The 14,352-nt window shown below is 40.5% G+C and overlaps 1 protein-coding gene across 13 annotated transcripts in view; it reads left to right on the top strand.

The window, feature by feature from the left end:
* GTDC1 (glycosyltransferase like domain containing 1) overlaps nucleotides 1–14,352 on the top strand; it is a 186,860-nt gene that overhangs the window by 403 nt on the left and 172,105 nt on the right. For 6 of the 13 annotated variants that reach the window (XR_003923803.2, XR_003923802.2, XR_003923800.2 and 3 more), the window contains exon 1: nucleotides 8,696–10,775. The gene's annotated coding sequence lies outside the window, so the exon portion shown is untranslated. Of the gene's footprint in view, nucleotides 1–188; nucleotides 784–8,688; nucleotides 10,776–14,352 lie in introns of those variants that run through there. The other 7 variants (XM_041124133.1, XM_041124129.1, XM_041124130.1 and 4 more) reach the window with 6 other exon arrangements.

The raw sequence follows: 14,352 nt of genomic DNA, 5'->3' as shown, positions 1-14,352 counted from the left end.
GGGCGGGCGGCGAGGGGAGCCGGCTGGGCGCTCCGCCTGACGTGGCTCCCCGGCACCTGCGGCGCGGGAGGCGCTGTCGGGGACGGCCGTCGCCCCGGCTTCCCCCCCCCCCTCTAAGATGGCTCCGCGGCCCTGGCGCCGGCCTGAGGGGAGGCGAAGCGCGGCGGGGTGGGGGGGGGGGGGGGGGGGGGAGAGCCGCCTGGCTCCGCGGTCGTGGCGGAGGCATCGGGATGGGGTGGTGGTCGCGGGGGGAGCCGCTCGGCCCGGCGGGAAGGGAGCCTTCCCCCGGGAGCGGTAGCTGCCGGCACCGGGGTGCAGCCTCCCCGGTGGCCCTAACATGGCTGCCCGCGCCTCGGCCCCGCGGAGCCGCCGGTAGGGCAGGGCAGGGCCTGCCGGCACCCTCCGGCTCCTTCCCGCCGGCCTTGTCCTGGGCAGGCCCCGGGGGGAAGCGGGTGGCGGGGCCCGGCCGGGCCCGGCTCCCCAACAGGCCGGGTCGGGGCAGGTGGCTGCGGGGGAGCCGCCGTCGGGACGGTGCCGCCAGGCCTCAGTCACAGCACCCCGGCCCCGCCGCAGGCCCCCACCGCGTCCCTGAGCGTTTAAAATGCGTGTGTGTGTGTGTGGGGGGGGGGGGGGGGGGGTGTTATTTTCGGAAGACGCTCTTACTTTTGTTTTTTTAAATACAAGCCGTGCGGGGCAGGGGCTGGTCTTCGTAAGCAGTTGCGAAGTGAGCTGCAAAATCTGAGCCCGGTTTCATTCCAAGTGTCGCTACAGTGCAATTAAAACGTATGTATAAATAGTTCTGCTGGTAAAACCGTCGGGAGAAGTTGTAACCTTTGCGGTGACATAGAGTCATGCTTTACAGAACAGGGAAGAAAAAATCCATACAAAACGCTCTTCAATTCTGCAAAATGTGTAGATTTTAGGATTTTGTTTTTGTTATTTTAAGCTAAAAATGCCACGTGATGGAACACTTCATAGCAGAGGAGCTGCTTGAATATACTCTGCAAACGAATCCCAACTTTAGGAAAGTGTGTCTCAGATGAATGAGACTTGGCAGGTCTGCACAAATCTTTTAACACATGACTGTGTGATGATTGGAGTAGCAGACTGGAGGAAAGAAACCATTTGAGGTGCAAATGCATGCACTTTTTTAAGAAGCGGGGGAAAGAGTTTGAAGCTTACTTTATGGTAGGATTTTCTGGTTGACGAGAAGTGGGTGCGCATTACCACGATGCAGAGTTTTGCCCAATAGTCAGGTAAAGATGAGTAGCAGATTTTAGTGTGGCTTACAACAATGGTTTGGCATAATTAAATAGAGCTATTTTATTGGACTCTATTAACCTGGTTAACCTTAAATCTTAACCATGACAGGGTTTTCATGTAAAGAGCCTCCATACAAAGTACAATATTGAATTTTAATTGGAGCTTTCAAGACCTAATGTAGAGTGTGTTCCTCTTGCTTCATCTTTTTTTTTTTTTTTTCCCCTTCTTGGAAGTCCAGGCGTAGTAAAATATATTGAAAGAATACTTTCTGACATAAGTTTAAATGCTATGAATCCAGATTGCATAAATCAATTAAGGGCAGGATTTTTTAATACAGTGCTGGTTTTTTGGATCTATATGCTTACTGCGTATGAGAAGGTGAGGGTCATTCTCAACGTTGCAATACCTTGGTCTTCACAAACTTTCTGAACAACTTCCCGATCTAATTATTAGCTGGCCGATCGACAGTGATGGTAGAAGCTAGGAAGCAAACCCACTGTCCAGCTCAAGGTGTTTGTAGTTTACAAATACAGCACAAAATTCTCTCCTCCGCCGATCAATGCACAGTTTGAATTCTCATGCAGTAATATTGTTAAGACTACTGTCAGTTATTGCGCTTGGAGTAGTGCAGTAGACCCCTGTGAAGGCAACAACGGCACGTAGCAGTGGATTGGTCTTGTCCCACAGAGTTTAGCCGGAATGAGGGAAGGCATTTGGCATGTGAGTCACTAATATGATACCAGCAAACATCTCCTGAATTCCAGTCTTTTGGGATTTGCCATGAGTTACAAACACCTGTTAATTAACCCTTGTGGATCTCTCTCCTGCGTTAGGATCAGTACCAAGTGCGACTGGTACTGTTGCAAAAGTCATGCCCATAGCTTGCGAAGTGCCTGTGTTACAGCTGAAACATGTCACTTTTGCTGCTAAGTCACTTAGACTCTAATGTAAAAGTTATACAACTTCCTTAATGCTGTTTTAAAACTAAGATATAGACATATTTTAAAGACCTGTTTGGCTGGAGGCCCATTTTAGAGTGGCCGGTAAAAGTAATAAATTATCCTCAAACATTTCTGCTCAATAAAATTTGAGAATATGAAAACAAAAAGTTCCTGGTTTAGCTTTTTATAAATGTTTTCTACACCCTATGATGGCAGTGCTTGATGTTGCCCGTAGCTCAAAGAAGAGCCTTCAGCATTTTGGGCCTCTGACCCAATCTACAGCATAGACTTCTGTTATTTTCTGCTTTGATCAGAGCAGTGAAGGTTTGTGGTCTCTGTCCAATATCCTGCACTGGTGAAAATTTCTAGATGGACATTTTATCACCAAAACAGCACTTCTATCAGTGTGCTTTCTTTCACTCAGGACTCCCGGAATAAACTATTTGGGCAAAAACTGAGTGGCTGCTGTAAGCTGGGATCTCACCAAGCGCCTCCTGATGTGGAGAAGGCCAGTAGATTTAGAAGCATTTGCTGTATTTAAATTCCTTACTGTTTGTGTGGCCAGCTGGAATCTAACTTATAAAAAAGAAAGAAAATATATATACTGCATTTTTTGGCTTCACAAGATCAGAATATGTTTATACGATACAGTCCTGTGTAGTTCAGATTGGGAGAGCCATTGAGATAAGGCATTTCTCCTGCAGCTGTTGATGAGCAAATATTTAATGTGGAATATTCTCTTGTGTTAGCTCTTTCAGTTGCAGAGAGGAGGTCTTGTCCAAAGACTTGAGATCTTACCTGGTTAAATAGTTGACTTAAAGAAGTGCTGTTTCTATCTAAATTGGGCCCTAAGTTATGTGCTCAGAAGAAATATGTATAACATACATGTTCCTGTGTGGACAGAATTGTGTTCTGTTGTAACAAAATACACTGAAAATATATTTTAAAGTTCAATTTTTAGTGATACTGGTATAAATAATGGGACCTTAATCTTGACTGCTCTGTTTGAGGGCTTCTGTGTACGACTGCTTGAGACATAAGCCATTATGTAGTGAGTAGTAACAAAACCAAGGCAAATGATTTGCTAACTTGAACAGAGTATCTCATTGTCTGGGACTAGTTGTATAACTTATTAATACTGCTAATTAAAAAAAAAATACACAAAAGTGGAGAACAAACTCTAAATATATATGCAAGGCTGTTAGGAACCCATGCAGCAGGCATTTTAGAAATACGTTGGCTACCACGTTTTTTTTCTATTTGTATGTGAGAAACGTTCTCTACGAAGTTTGTAAAGCAGGAAAATCATCTTAATCTTTGGTGGCAGAATTGTTAACGAGGGGCTCTAGAGAGCCTGCCTTCCCCTGCCCCCAGCCATCAGTAAGTGGTGCAGTTAGCAGTGGTGAAGCAGCGCCTTAGTGCTGTAAGGACACATACCCCAGTGTGAATTTCACTTCTGAATAGATATATATCAAAGTATGTCTTAAACGTACACCTTAGCTAGCCATATTGCTGCACATCAGATGTGAAAGTAAAAATAAATGTGTGAAGCACCAGACAGAGTATGAAATCTAAATCTGAAAACCATGTCTCCAAACAGTCTATTATCCTAAATCCTGGACCCCATATATATGTATATATGGGAGCATGTATATATATATGTTTTATTTTTGATCCACGGTATTTCCTGTAGGCAAGAAATCAAAGATCTTGTCAAGTTATAAATGACAATAAGTAGGGGAGCCAGTACTTCAGATAGCTGGTATTTTGTGTATGAGTAGCGCTTTGATGTCTAAATGAGAACTGGAGGAATGTCTAAAATTAACAATGAAGTATGTAAAATTAATGATGAAATGCAGAACTTGGAGGAAAACAGGCAAGGCCAGGCACTAAGTGTGGTTTGTTTTTTTCCCCTGAATAATTATCTGTTAGGGTTAAGACACAAAAAGAACACAAACAGTTGAGACGTGTAAATCCCAAAGTAAGTTAGTGCTGCATAAGTGACTTCGATTTAGATATTTGAGTGTGTGTAGGTTTACGTATAATCAAACATGCGAAATTTACTACGTATGTGACTAGCAGAAATTTTCGCATTGGCACTTGAGGTGCAACTGGATTTAATATCATCTTCATGCCTTAAATTTTGCTGATTTGTTGTAGTTTTCCTGAATCGTTACAAAAAAATTGTTGAAGAAATTAATGGTAGGTTGCCAAACAGAAAAGAGGAATTTAATCAGTTTTGCATCTGGAAACATCTATGTATTGTGTCTGTACAACAGTTTGACCAGTGTGGCTTCACATACTTTTTTCCAGTTTTGTTCCAGGGTTATTTTTGGGCAGTCAGATGCCACGTTTGTGCAACAGGTTGTCTATGTTAATGATGCTTGGTGGTAGAAGTATAATATTGCCATAAATAAATACTGTGGGAATGTTTTTTTCTTAGAGGTACAACAGCGGTCCTTAAAAAAGTTACTTTGGCCATGCCTCTGGCAACAGAATTCTTGTGGTGATCATGGTCTTGATGAATAAAATACCATGCAGAGTGCAAGATTTCTTCCGTAGTCAGTATAAGAAGCTGTCATTGAGGGAACCCCGCCCCCCACCCCATAAGTTCTCGCCGAAGTAGTTGGATTCAGATTTAATATGATGCAGTCTTTTATTCCTTCTCTGGGATGGAAGATTTACTGAAATGATGTTCCATGATGGGCATTAGTCACCCTGGCAGAATTCAGTGGTCAGGTGTGTTGGAATACACGATGAAGACATCGCTGTTGCCAGTTGGTATTTTTCTCAATCTGAAAAGACAAAGAGAAGTTTCTCCTTCAGAGAACTGAGATTTTCTGGTTCATCCTCCTGAAGCCTAATAAAATGTATGTAATAGAACTCTTGTAAAGCCATTATATAGGAGAACTTCTGGAATATCACAAAGCTTTGTGCATACATGCAAGAGTAAATGTTTGGGAATGCTGAAAACTCAGAATGGAGTGATTAGCTAGAGCTATGATGGTGTGTGACTAGTGGTAGAATATTTGGGAGAAAGAACAGTGAAGATAGCTCCATTTCTAGGACCAGCTCTTAGAAAAGTACCACCCTTTTCCTGTTCTTTTCAATCAGATTAGTTGGGGGGGGGAAGCCTCAGTCTTGTGTATTAATGACATTATTGTGCAGTATTTGACAGTGTAGATCTTGATTCTGTTTTCATAGTGTTTTAGTTACCAGGTGACATGTTTGTAAATAAAATAGGAATAAAGTCCTTGTTGCATTGTGGAAATAAGGTGTTTTTTGTAACTATCTTGCCTGTAACTATCTTGCCTTATAATTAAACAGGTGCTTTCTCAGAAGCACCATAATTTCCATCATTTAAAAACTAAAATCTTAATTGAAGTACAGATCCTCACTTCATCTGAGGATGAATGCTCAGCATTGTATTTCCTCTGTATCTTTCTGCTTTGATATTTACTTTACATACAGATATTCCAGAAAACAAAAATTCAACAAGTAGTTGAAAGTATTGCATCTTTTATATTCCGGTATATTCAAGGTTTGCACAAGGAATATGCTGTAAGATGACTTCGCAGAATAAGTAAACCAGCAGTATTCTGTGAAATTCTCTGTTTTGTGATTTCCCAGTTGAAAGTTTTGCCATACACCTTGTCTGTCTACTGGGTTGCATTTTAATGCAGTAAATTTCTGAGTATAACTTTGTGTGTGGTTTGATATAAATTAAAGTTCTCCAAATAAACAATAGCATCATCTTGTTGGCTTTAGAGAATAATTTCTTGTTCTGATCTTTCTTTAAGAAAACTTTAACAAGAAATATGCTTTTGTTATCATTAAGTCAGTTTTCTTTTTGTTGTGATTTAAATGTAAAGGCAGGATTTATGGAAATGACTGGAGGGTGGTGCTGGCCTAATTAGTCATTATTTCTGGCAAGGCATAAAAAATTGGCTGTTCTTCTGCCTAAAAGTAAGAGTGTGCTTTGTATTTAATCTGTAGGTCTTTTGTAAAACAAATGGTTGTGCTAATAAGTGCAAAATACACACATATAAAGTTCTTCCGATATTATTTGGCATGCTGTTCTGGAGAGTCATTTAGGTTTTTTGTTGATAGTTAAATTTACTAAGGTGGGTATCTCTCCCTGGAAAAATGTATATTTATATATATCCTTTAAAAAATAGTCTGTTTTTTAAAGGAATAGTAGCTGGAACTTGCAGTAGCAATTTTGGAATTGAATATGGCTTTTCTGCTAGTGTCTATTCAAGGATTAAATACAAAACACTACAGTGCTTTATAAAAGTACTAATACCTATTACAAGTTTTTGCAAAGAGTTTTAGGATTATCCGTGTGGTATGTTCACCGTTGGGCTGAGTAATGTCTCTTAACAGGGTGGTTTTTTGTTGGTTTTTTTTTGTTGGTCTTGTTGAGATGAATTGCCAGTAATTGGTATTTCACCCAGAAGCGACCCAGGTGACTTACGGAATTCCACCACCTTCAGCAGCCCCGTGCATGTGGAATGTCTTTCCTAATCAGGCTTAAGAGAGGGGGGCATTCAGCACAGCAATGATTGAAAACTCGCCTTCTAAAAAAATAATCAGCAGGGGCATGTGACATGAATGCTCCTCCATGCCTTTGCCCTCTTGTTGTCAGACCGCAGCCTACGCCGCTCTTACACATCCTTGATGACCACAGGACATTGCTGAAGCAGAAAGCTACTTTGCATGTTGCTCTTTATGAGTCTGTTTCATGATTAAACTTTTAAAAGTCACAACCCCCAACATGCAACTGCAGTTTCATGGTAGCTGTGACATTATTTTACTATTCATGCTGTGAATTTCATTCTATAGTAAAACGAATATTATATTGGCCTTTTAAGTTGCTTGTCAGTGGAGAATAGGGAAGCTACACTTCCAGCATCTGTATGCAATCTTGGCGACAAGTAGGATCCTCTGGAAAGCTGTTACTGTTGGGGCAGAACTAATCATTCCATGTGAAATTATATAAGGAGAATTAGCTCTGACTCTACCTCATTTCCTTTCATACCGCTGTGAAAATAAGCTTAGAAGCGTCAAACCTTCCCTCCTTATTTCTCTAAGTACTTTATTAAATACTTCTTTTTATTAAGGCTTATTTATTGTAGGTGCTAGAAACAAAAATAACTACCTGTGTTTCTGGGTACTAATGGGATGTGCATCCTTGCCCAATTTGGCAGTTTTGATTTCCTTCTCAGGACTGGATTCCCAGGATCGGTTGCCGTTGCCTTCTCTGTACTTTGACTTTATTTCCCCGGTGGATCATTTGGAGTACTTTGTATTTAAGGTAGCATGCTTGATGTGATAGAAAATTGTCAATCACGGACTTCCTTGGCTTTTGAGAAAAAAGAGGTATCAAAAGCCTGCTTGGAGCTCTAAGGAGCAGTCAAGTCACCTGCTGATTTGCCTGGCAGGAGCCTAAACTTGTACAGCCTTTAAGTTTAGAAAAGAAAACGCAGATCTCTGGAGGTCATCCACTCTATGCTAAGGCCCTGTACTGTATGCATGAGCATATAGTGTTCATTGTAAAGCCAGATAGATATGTATAGACAGTTTCTGACATGTTCATCTTAACAGGTCTTAAAAACAGTCAGTGAAGGTTTGTGTAGCCCCTCCATGACCGAATCAGTTGTTTAACTATCCCTAGGGGTAGCATATTTCCTCTAATACTATCCTATTTTTTTTCCTAACCCATTAAGCTTCTTGTTTCTTTTTTATTTTTTCTGCTGTGGATATTGTAGTAGTGGGACATGATCATCATTTTTGTAACTGCTGTTAACCTATTTTGAAGGCTGCGCCCTTTTTTTTTGGCTCATCTTTTTTTCTGTACTCAGCAAGCCCGTTTCCCTTTAACTTTCCTGATTGCTTAGGGTTTCTTCTGAGCTTTTCTCGGTTTCCTACATCTGTGTATCCAGACCTGAACATAATGTACAACCTTAGCGTCCTGGTTTCGGCTGGGTTAGAGTTAATTTTCTTTCTAGTAGCTGGTATGGTGTTATGTTTTGGCTTCAGTATGAGAAGAATGTTGGTAACACACTGATGGTTTCAGTTGTTGCTAAGTAGTGTTTAGACTAAGTCAAGGATTTTTCAGCTTCTCATGCCCAGCCAGCGAGAAGGCTGGAGGGGCACAAGAAGATGGGAGGGGACACAGCCAGGACAGCTGACCCAAACTGGTATTCCGGTGGGGTATTCCATACCATGTGATGTCATGCCAAGTATGTAAACTGGGGGGAGTTGGCCTGGGGGGGGGGGAATTGCTGCTCGGGAACTAACTGGGCATCAGTCGGCGGGTGGTGAGCAATTGCATTGTGCATCACTTGTTTTGTATATTCCAATCCTTTTATTAGTATTGTCATTTTATTATTGTGATTATTATCATTATTAGTTTCTTCCTCTCTGTTCTATTAAACTGTTCTTATCGCAAGCCATGAGTTTTACCTTTTTCCTTCCTATTCCCTCCCCCATCCCACTGGGTGGGAGGGGAGTGAGTGAGTGGCTGCGTGGTGCCTAGTTGCTGGCTGGGGTTAAACCATGAGACAGTCTGTATCAGTGATGAATAGAATAAATCTTACCATCTTTTGCATATGATGCTCCTGTTAATGTTAACATTAATAATGTTAATTAATTTTTCACTTTTTGCATTCAATTCAGTATTAAAACTCCAGTTTCAGTTTTGCTGTTAATCACTTAGTCCTACTTTTTTCGATTCTAACTCTGCTTCCCAGAATGCTTGCAGCCCGTCCCAGGTAACTACAAAATTTTGCAACTCTATTGTTCATCATCCAAGTAATAAATGAAAAAATTAAATAATCCTGCACTGAAAATGCTGTCTGCATTATGATGTGAGAGCCAAGAGGAAGAAACTTATTATAGTTGGAGTCCTGCAACCTGTACCTTGTTGCAGACCTGACCTTTGGAGATGGAGTTGCAGAATGGCTGTCTTGCGCTCCGACCTCTTCGTTGTCTTTGTGGGCGTTCGCTGGTCTTGGTTGGTTACATCCGTGCCTGTCTTGTACTGGGGAGCATGGAACTGGAAAAATTAAGCCAGACATCCTGTAGCTATAGGTGTTTAAGGAGGGGATCTTTAGTGAGATAAAAGAAGAAAAACTTGGAGAAAGTTTACATGGATCTGTACACCTTGGTCAGCGGTGGTTCAGTTCCTTGGAGTGGTGTGTAAAAATCACCTGTAATTAATTAGATAAATATACATGTGCACGGTTCTGTCTGAGTAACTTGAGATGCATCCGTTCACAAATGGTCATTCTTCATGGCTGCTAGATCAACACTTCAAAAAAAAAAAATATCTTTGATCAAACAGATCTCAATATTTGAAGTAAGTGTTATTTTGTCAATCATGTAGACACGAGGGGAAGAAAGGGTATCTCTACTTCAAAATCTTTTCTTTCATGCTCTTTCGAACATAATCTGCAGGCGTTTGTCTTTTATGTTAGCGTTTTAGTATACCTGATGTGATCAGAAACATTTTATTTTATCCTCTGCAGTGGCATTTCTGAAAATGAAGCAACTAAGAGGTCCTGCTAGAGAGTCGGAAAGTAGCAGGCACCGTGGCTTACAGTTAAGGCAGATGTGATTGCAACATCTGTGCCTAGGAAAACTGCAGTCTGATCTGCCTTCTATCTTCGGGATTTCTGGGATTCCAGAAGCAGAAGTGGTGCAGATAAGACATGTCCTTTGAGGTTTTGAAATGCTTCTGCTTAGATTGTAAAGCTCTTCCTTATTAGACCCACAGGAAGCACATCTCCTGTAGTGCAGCCAAATTGGTATCATTATTAAATACTTCTTCTCACGCTCTCCAGTGGTAACTCTTCTCTGTGGTGGCGTCATTTGGGAAGAAGAGCCCCTATGGTTCCCTCTGTGTATTGACTAGCTGACTATGTGGCCTCACCACATAGCTGCGCATGGTAAATACTGACTTGGAAGCTGTGATGGGTTCCAAAGTACAGTTTATAGAGGATTTTTCATCTTCTCCCTTAAATTGAACTCTCCAGTGCTAAAACTTGGGACTTCTAACTTGGAGTCTTCATTAGAACACAGTCTAGAATAGCAGGAAGAAAAACCCCAAAGCCTTGTCATCAAACAAATTAAAATTTATTTTCTTTAATGGTTCTCCCCTTTGCCCACTGTGTTCTTGGAAAATCAGTCTTTGCCCTTGGTTTATTTTCAGTACAGCAACTGCTTGGTTTCTGTGTGGCATAAAACTCTCCATATTCCTCTCTGAGTTAAGAAAGCTCTACCCTTTTCCATGATCTTTGAGCAGCAGTCATATGTCTACTTTCTGATCTCAGGACTCTCCTGCTTACGTTGGGGCTCCCTACTTGCTGTGCTTCGCCTCTGCTGTTGCATCCTGCTCTCCAAGGCTGTGCCAGGTGAGATGTGCTTGCTTTTCTTTCCCCTTTCAGGAGAGCTCCTCTGGCCTGTTGTGCAGCCTGTGGGAAGAGGCAAGCCAGCGGCCTTCCTCTGCGCCAGCTATAACCTTTTTGAAAGGACTTCACTTAACACAGTGCACGTCAGGCAAAACAGGTATGCTCTGTGGGAGTTCAACAGAAAACACATACTTCAGAAACGGAAAGATATACTGCTATAAGTTCACGAGTACGTTCTGCAGAAGAAACAGCCTGTAAGTAATATGTTAAGAGAGGAACTGGATGAAACATGAAGACAACTTCCAAATGAGAAAAACAGGTGGTTTGCATTATTTCCTCCATGCTTAGTTTTTATGTTGGTGTCATCATAACAATACTTGACAAATGAATACACTTTTCTCTCAGTGTTGTTTAAAATTTGATTACCTGAATATTTATGTTGTTCAGTACTTGGAAATATTTGAAGAGTTTTATTCTTCACTGGATTGTATATGGAGTAATTTTGGAAGTTGAACAGTGTATTTCATTGCAGACTATCCTAAAACAAGTTCTTAATCATTTGGATGTATTAATATTACATTTAAAAATGTAAACTTTGAAAATGTAGTTATTAAATTCTGTTCAAGATGTGAACTCTATTCTGTTTTCTAGCATTAATTATGCAAATTTGAAATTCTCAGTTTCATTTAAAGGTAGGGCTTTTTATTTGTATGTGGCTGTTGAAATAAATTACCAGTACAAGAAAACATTCTACTAATAAGTTAGGGATGCCTGGAGTTGGCTCTACTAACTGAGACAATTTAATTCATCCATCATCAGGGATGATGTTTCTTAGTAACACAAAGTATTTTCACCTGGGGCGCTTTCACGAACTTTCACATTTTTCTTCAAATACAGCCTTGGTAGTATTTTATATGACCCGAAGTTCATCCATCTGTCCTGAAGCTCCCAATACTTTTCCATTCCCTCCAATGATGGCGTGATCTGGTACACTTTTTTTCAGCATAATGATGCACAAGTTGACTAGAGAATCATTTCGCATGTCACATTTTCCAAAGGGTTCTGGGAAATTATTTGTTGCTCTGTATAGCAAAGCTAAAAGTTATTGAAAATGTGTTACAGTTTCATAATAAAACAGATACAAAAAATATTGGCTTGGAAGCTAACTAAATGCTTTCTGATAGTCATAGCCTCAAGGGGGATACTTGGATCATTTGTAATAAAGGGATATCTTTGATATCTTTTGGTGAATTGACTAGTATTCTGTTTAGATCATAATTTATGAAAAAACTGGCTTGATACACAGTGTTATATTATCAAATTGTTTGGGTGTAAGAATTGCCTTAATGTACGGCCAGGATTTTCAATGTTCATGCTTTTAATGCGCTCTCTATGAAATCAGAAGAAGCCGTTGATACATTAAGACTCTACCTTTATTTCTTGCTTTCCATTTTTTTAACACGTGCAAAGCCGATTTGATCATCGTAGTTACAGCCCAGAGTTGCTGGGTAGATTTGGCTTGCTTAAGAAACCCCTTCAGGTATATGACAAGTGTTATTCAGTACTGAGAGCAAACATCTTCCAAATGCAGTGCATTATTTTGCTTTTTTTTAATTTTTGGTAAACTGCTCTGAAAACTTCTGTAATTCTGTTACATGAACAGTGACTAAGCCTCTGCTTATATCTTGCTTTGAGAGGAAAAGTTTTAGTGGTTATAGGATGAAAGCTTCATTATCAGCAGCGTGTAGTGATAAGTATTTGAAAAATGTTGTGACGAGTTAACTATTACTCAGCTTGTTTTACAAAGAAGGTGTACAGAAACCATTTTAAATAGTGGGAAAAAAAAATCACAGAAATACTGGTTTGATTCTTCCTTGTAATTAAAAAAAATCCTGTGTTGCAGCTTGTGTCATTTTAGCTTTATTTGACTTAAGTTTTCATATATGCATGTAAAGTTTTTGTACATGTAGATATATGCAAAAAAATGAATTGGAAGAATTAGTGGGATGCTGTTATATGAAGGTTTTATTGATGGTGTTTTAGACTGTATGTGGTGGTAGTGCACGAGGGAGTATTTCGGGAGTCCTGAGAGTTGCCAGCAAAGACCATGCTTGCTTTGTCATTTAACTGGATGCTTTTCTGTAAGGATGGCATCTTGCAAGTAAACTTGCTAGTAATTCCTGTGTTATTTCAAGCTAAATGGTTCTGGATTTCTAGATGGTGTTTCTAATTCTGGGACACTTAATTGCATGTCCAAGCTTGGACATCTTATTTAAGATCATCTTTGTTGCAGTGTAGGCCTTTCATACCCTGGTATTAGTGTCCAGCTTCTTGCAAGATCTCCAGGTGTTTCCTAGAGTCCTTTGAAGAATCACCTAAGTTGGAAGCTTCTTCTGTTATCCCACAGCAAACAGTATCTGAAGAAAGAAGGAGAGAAAGAAAATCTTAGCAAAGGGCTTTGCTAGCAACGGGGGTTCTAGCCTTTAAAGTATCAAGTCTTTGGAAACAGCAGCAGTAACTTACGTCTGGTACTGCCTTACCTGTAAGTTTGGACTACGGCAGCTTGCAGAAAGGTCAGGGCTCTGTCTGTTCCCCCTCCTGCAAGACTTTGTTGCATGTGGTGACAGACTATCTACATTTTCACCTCTGCCTTAGCATCCTGGGATGATCTGGGAAGCTCCAGAATCAGTTATATGCTGCTCTCTTTGCTCCTTCAGGTGCTGTATAGAAAATTAATTGCTCGTAGGAGTAGGCAGAGTTTGCAGTCGTGATGGCTCCTCGAGGTAGCTGCAGGCAGATCTCATGGACATTTGCTGAAGGCTGGTGTTTACACTGCAATAAAATAAGGTACCTGTGGTCATGTTGTAGACCTGTATTTGCATCTCAGCATATGATATTTTGTTCTGTAATGCTGTGTGTGTAAAGACTGGCTTTAAAGTTGGTAATGCATTTTTCAGAAAGTCAAACTCAAAAGATTTTTAAATACTAAAATCTCTTCATAATTGAGACTTTATTTTTCCAACTGTAAAACCAGTGTCTAAATTTACAGAACTTACAAAGACTGCCACAGGCAAGTATGCACAACCTGTGTAATAAGAAACCAAGCCTCCCAAATGGTCTCCAGAAATTAGTCTAAAATTCCTGTTTCTAACTTGTTCAAGGCACTGGATCTTAAAGCCATTTAACACACATTGGCCGTATCCAGTCTTGGGTATAAGAACAGTTTAATTTTGGGGAAGGATTCGTTTAGGGTAGAGAAGTGAACAATTCCATAGGATTCACAAGCAAAATACAGCTCTTTGTTGTGAAGTACTGGAAGCGATGCTGGTGGAGATGCTTCAGTCGAAGATGGAGGAGGGAGGGCTTATAATAATTTCCCATTTCTTGGGCACTTTTTTTATATAGCAGAATGGTTCCTTAGGGTAGACAAATAATAACAAAATATCATGTGGATGCTGTGCTAAAGACAAAATTCATTACCAAATGTTACTTTTAAACTACAGCCTCTCCAGCCTGACTGAAACATCTGCTGTGGTCCTTCTCTCTTACCCCTACTCCCTTTTTTCAGCCCGGGCTTCTGCCCATATTCTATGCAGTTTCCTGTGGTGGGGTATAAAGATATGAAGAATTGATGAAAATTATCTTTGTGAAGGTAGTAAAAGGTCTGGAGTAAGCCTAATAAATAGATAGGGATAACTTGTAACAAGGAACACACAGCAGTGTCAAAACTGTTG

This window comes from Aquila chrysaetos, chromosome 6 (genome assembly GCF_900496995.4).
Source record: "Aquila chrysaetos chrysaetos chromosome 6, bAquChr1.4, whole genome shotgun sequence".
Classification (NCBI taxonomy): domain Eukaryota; kingdom Metazoa; phylum Chordata; class Aves; order Accipitriformes; family Accipitridae; genus Aquila; species Aquila chrysaetos.
This window is presented reverse-complemented; position numbering and strand designations above follow the sequence as displayed.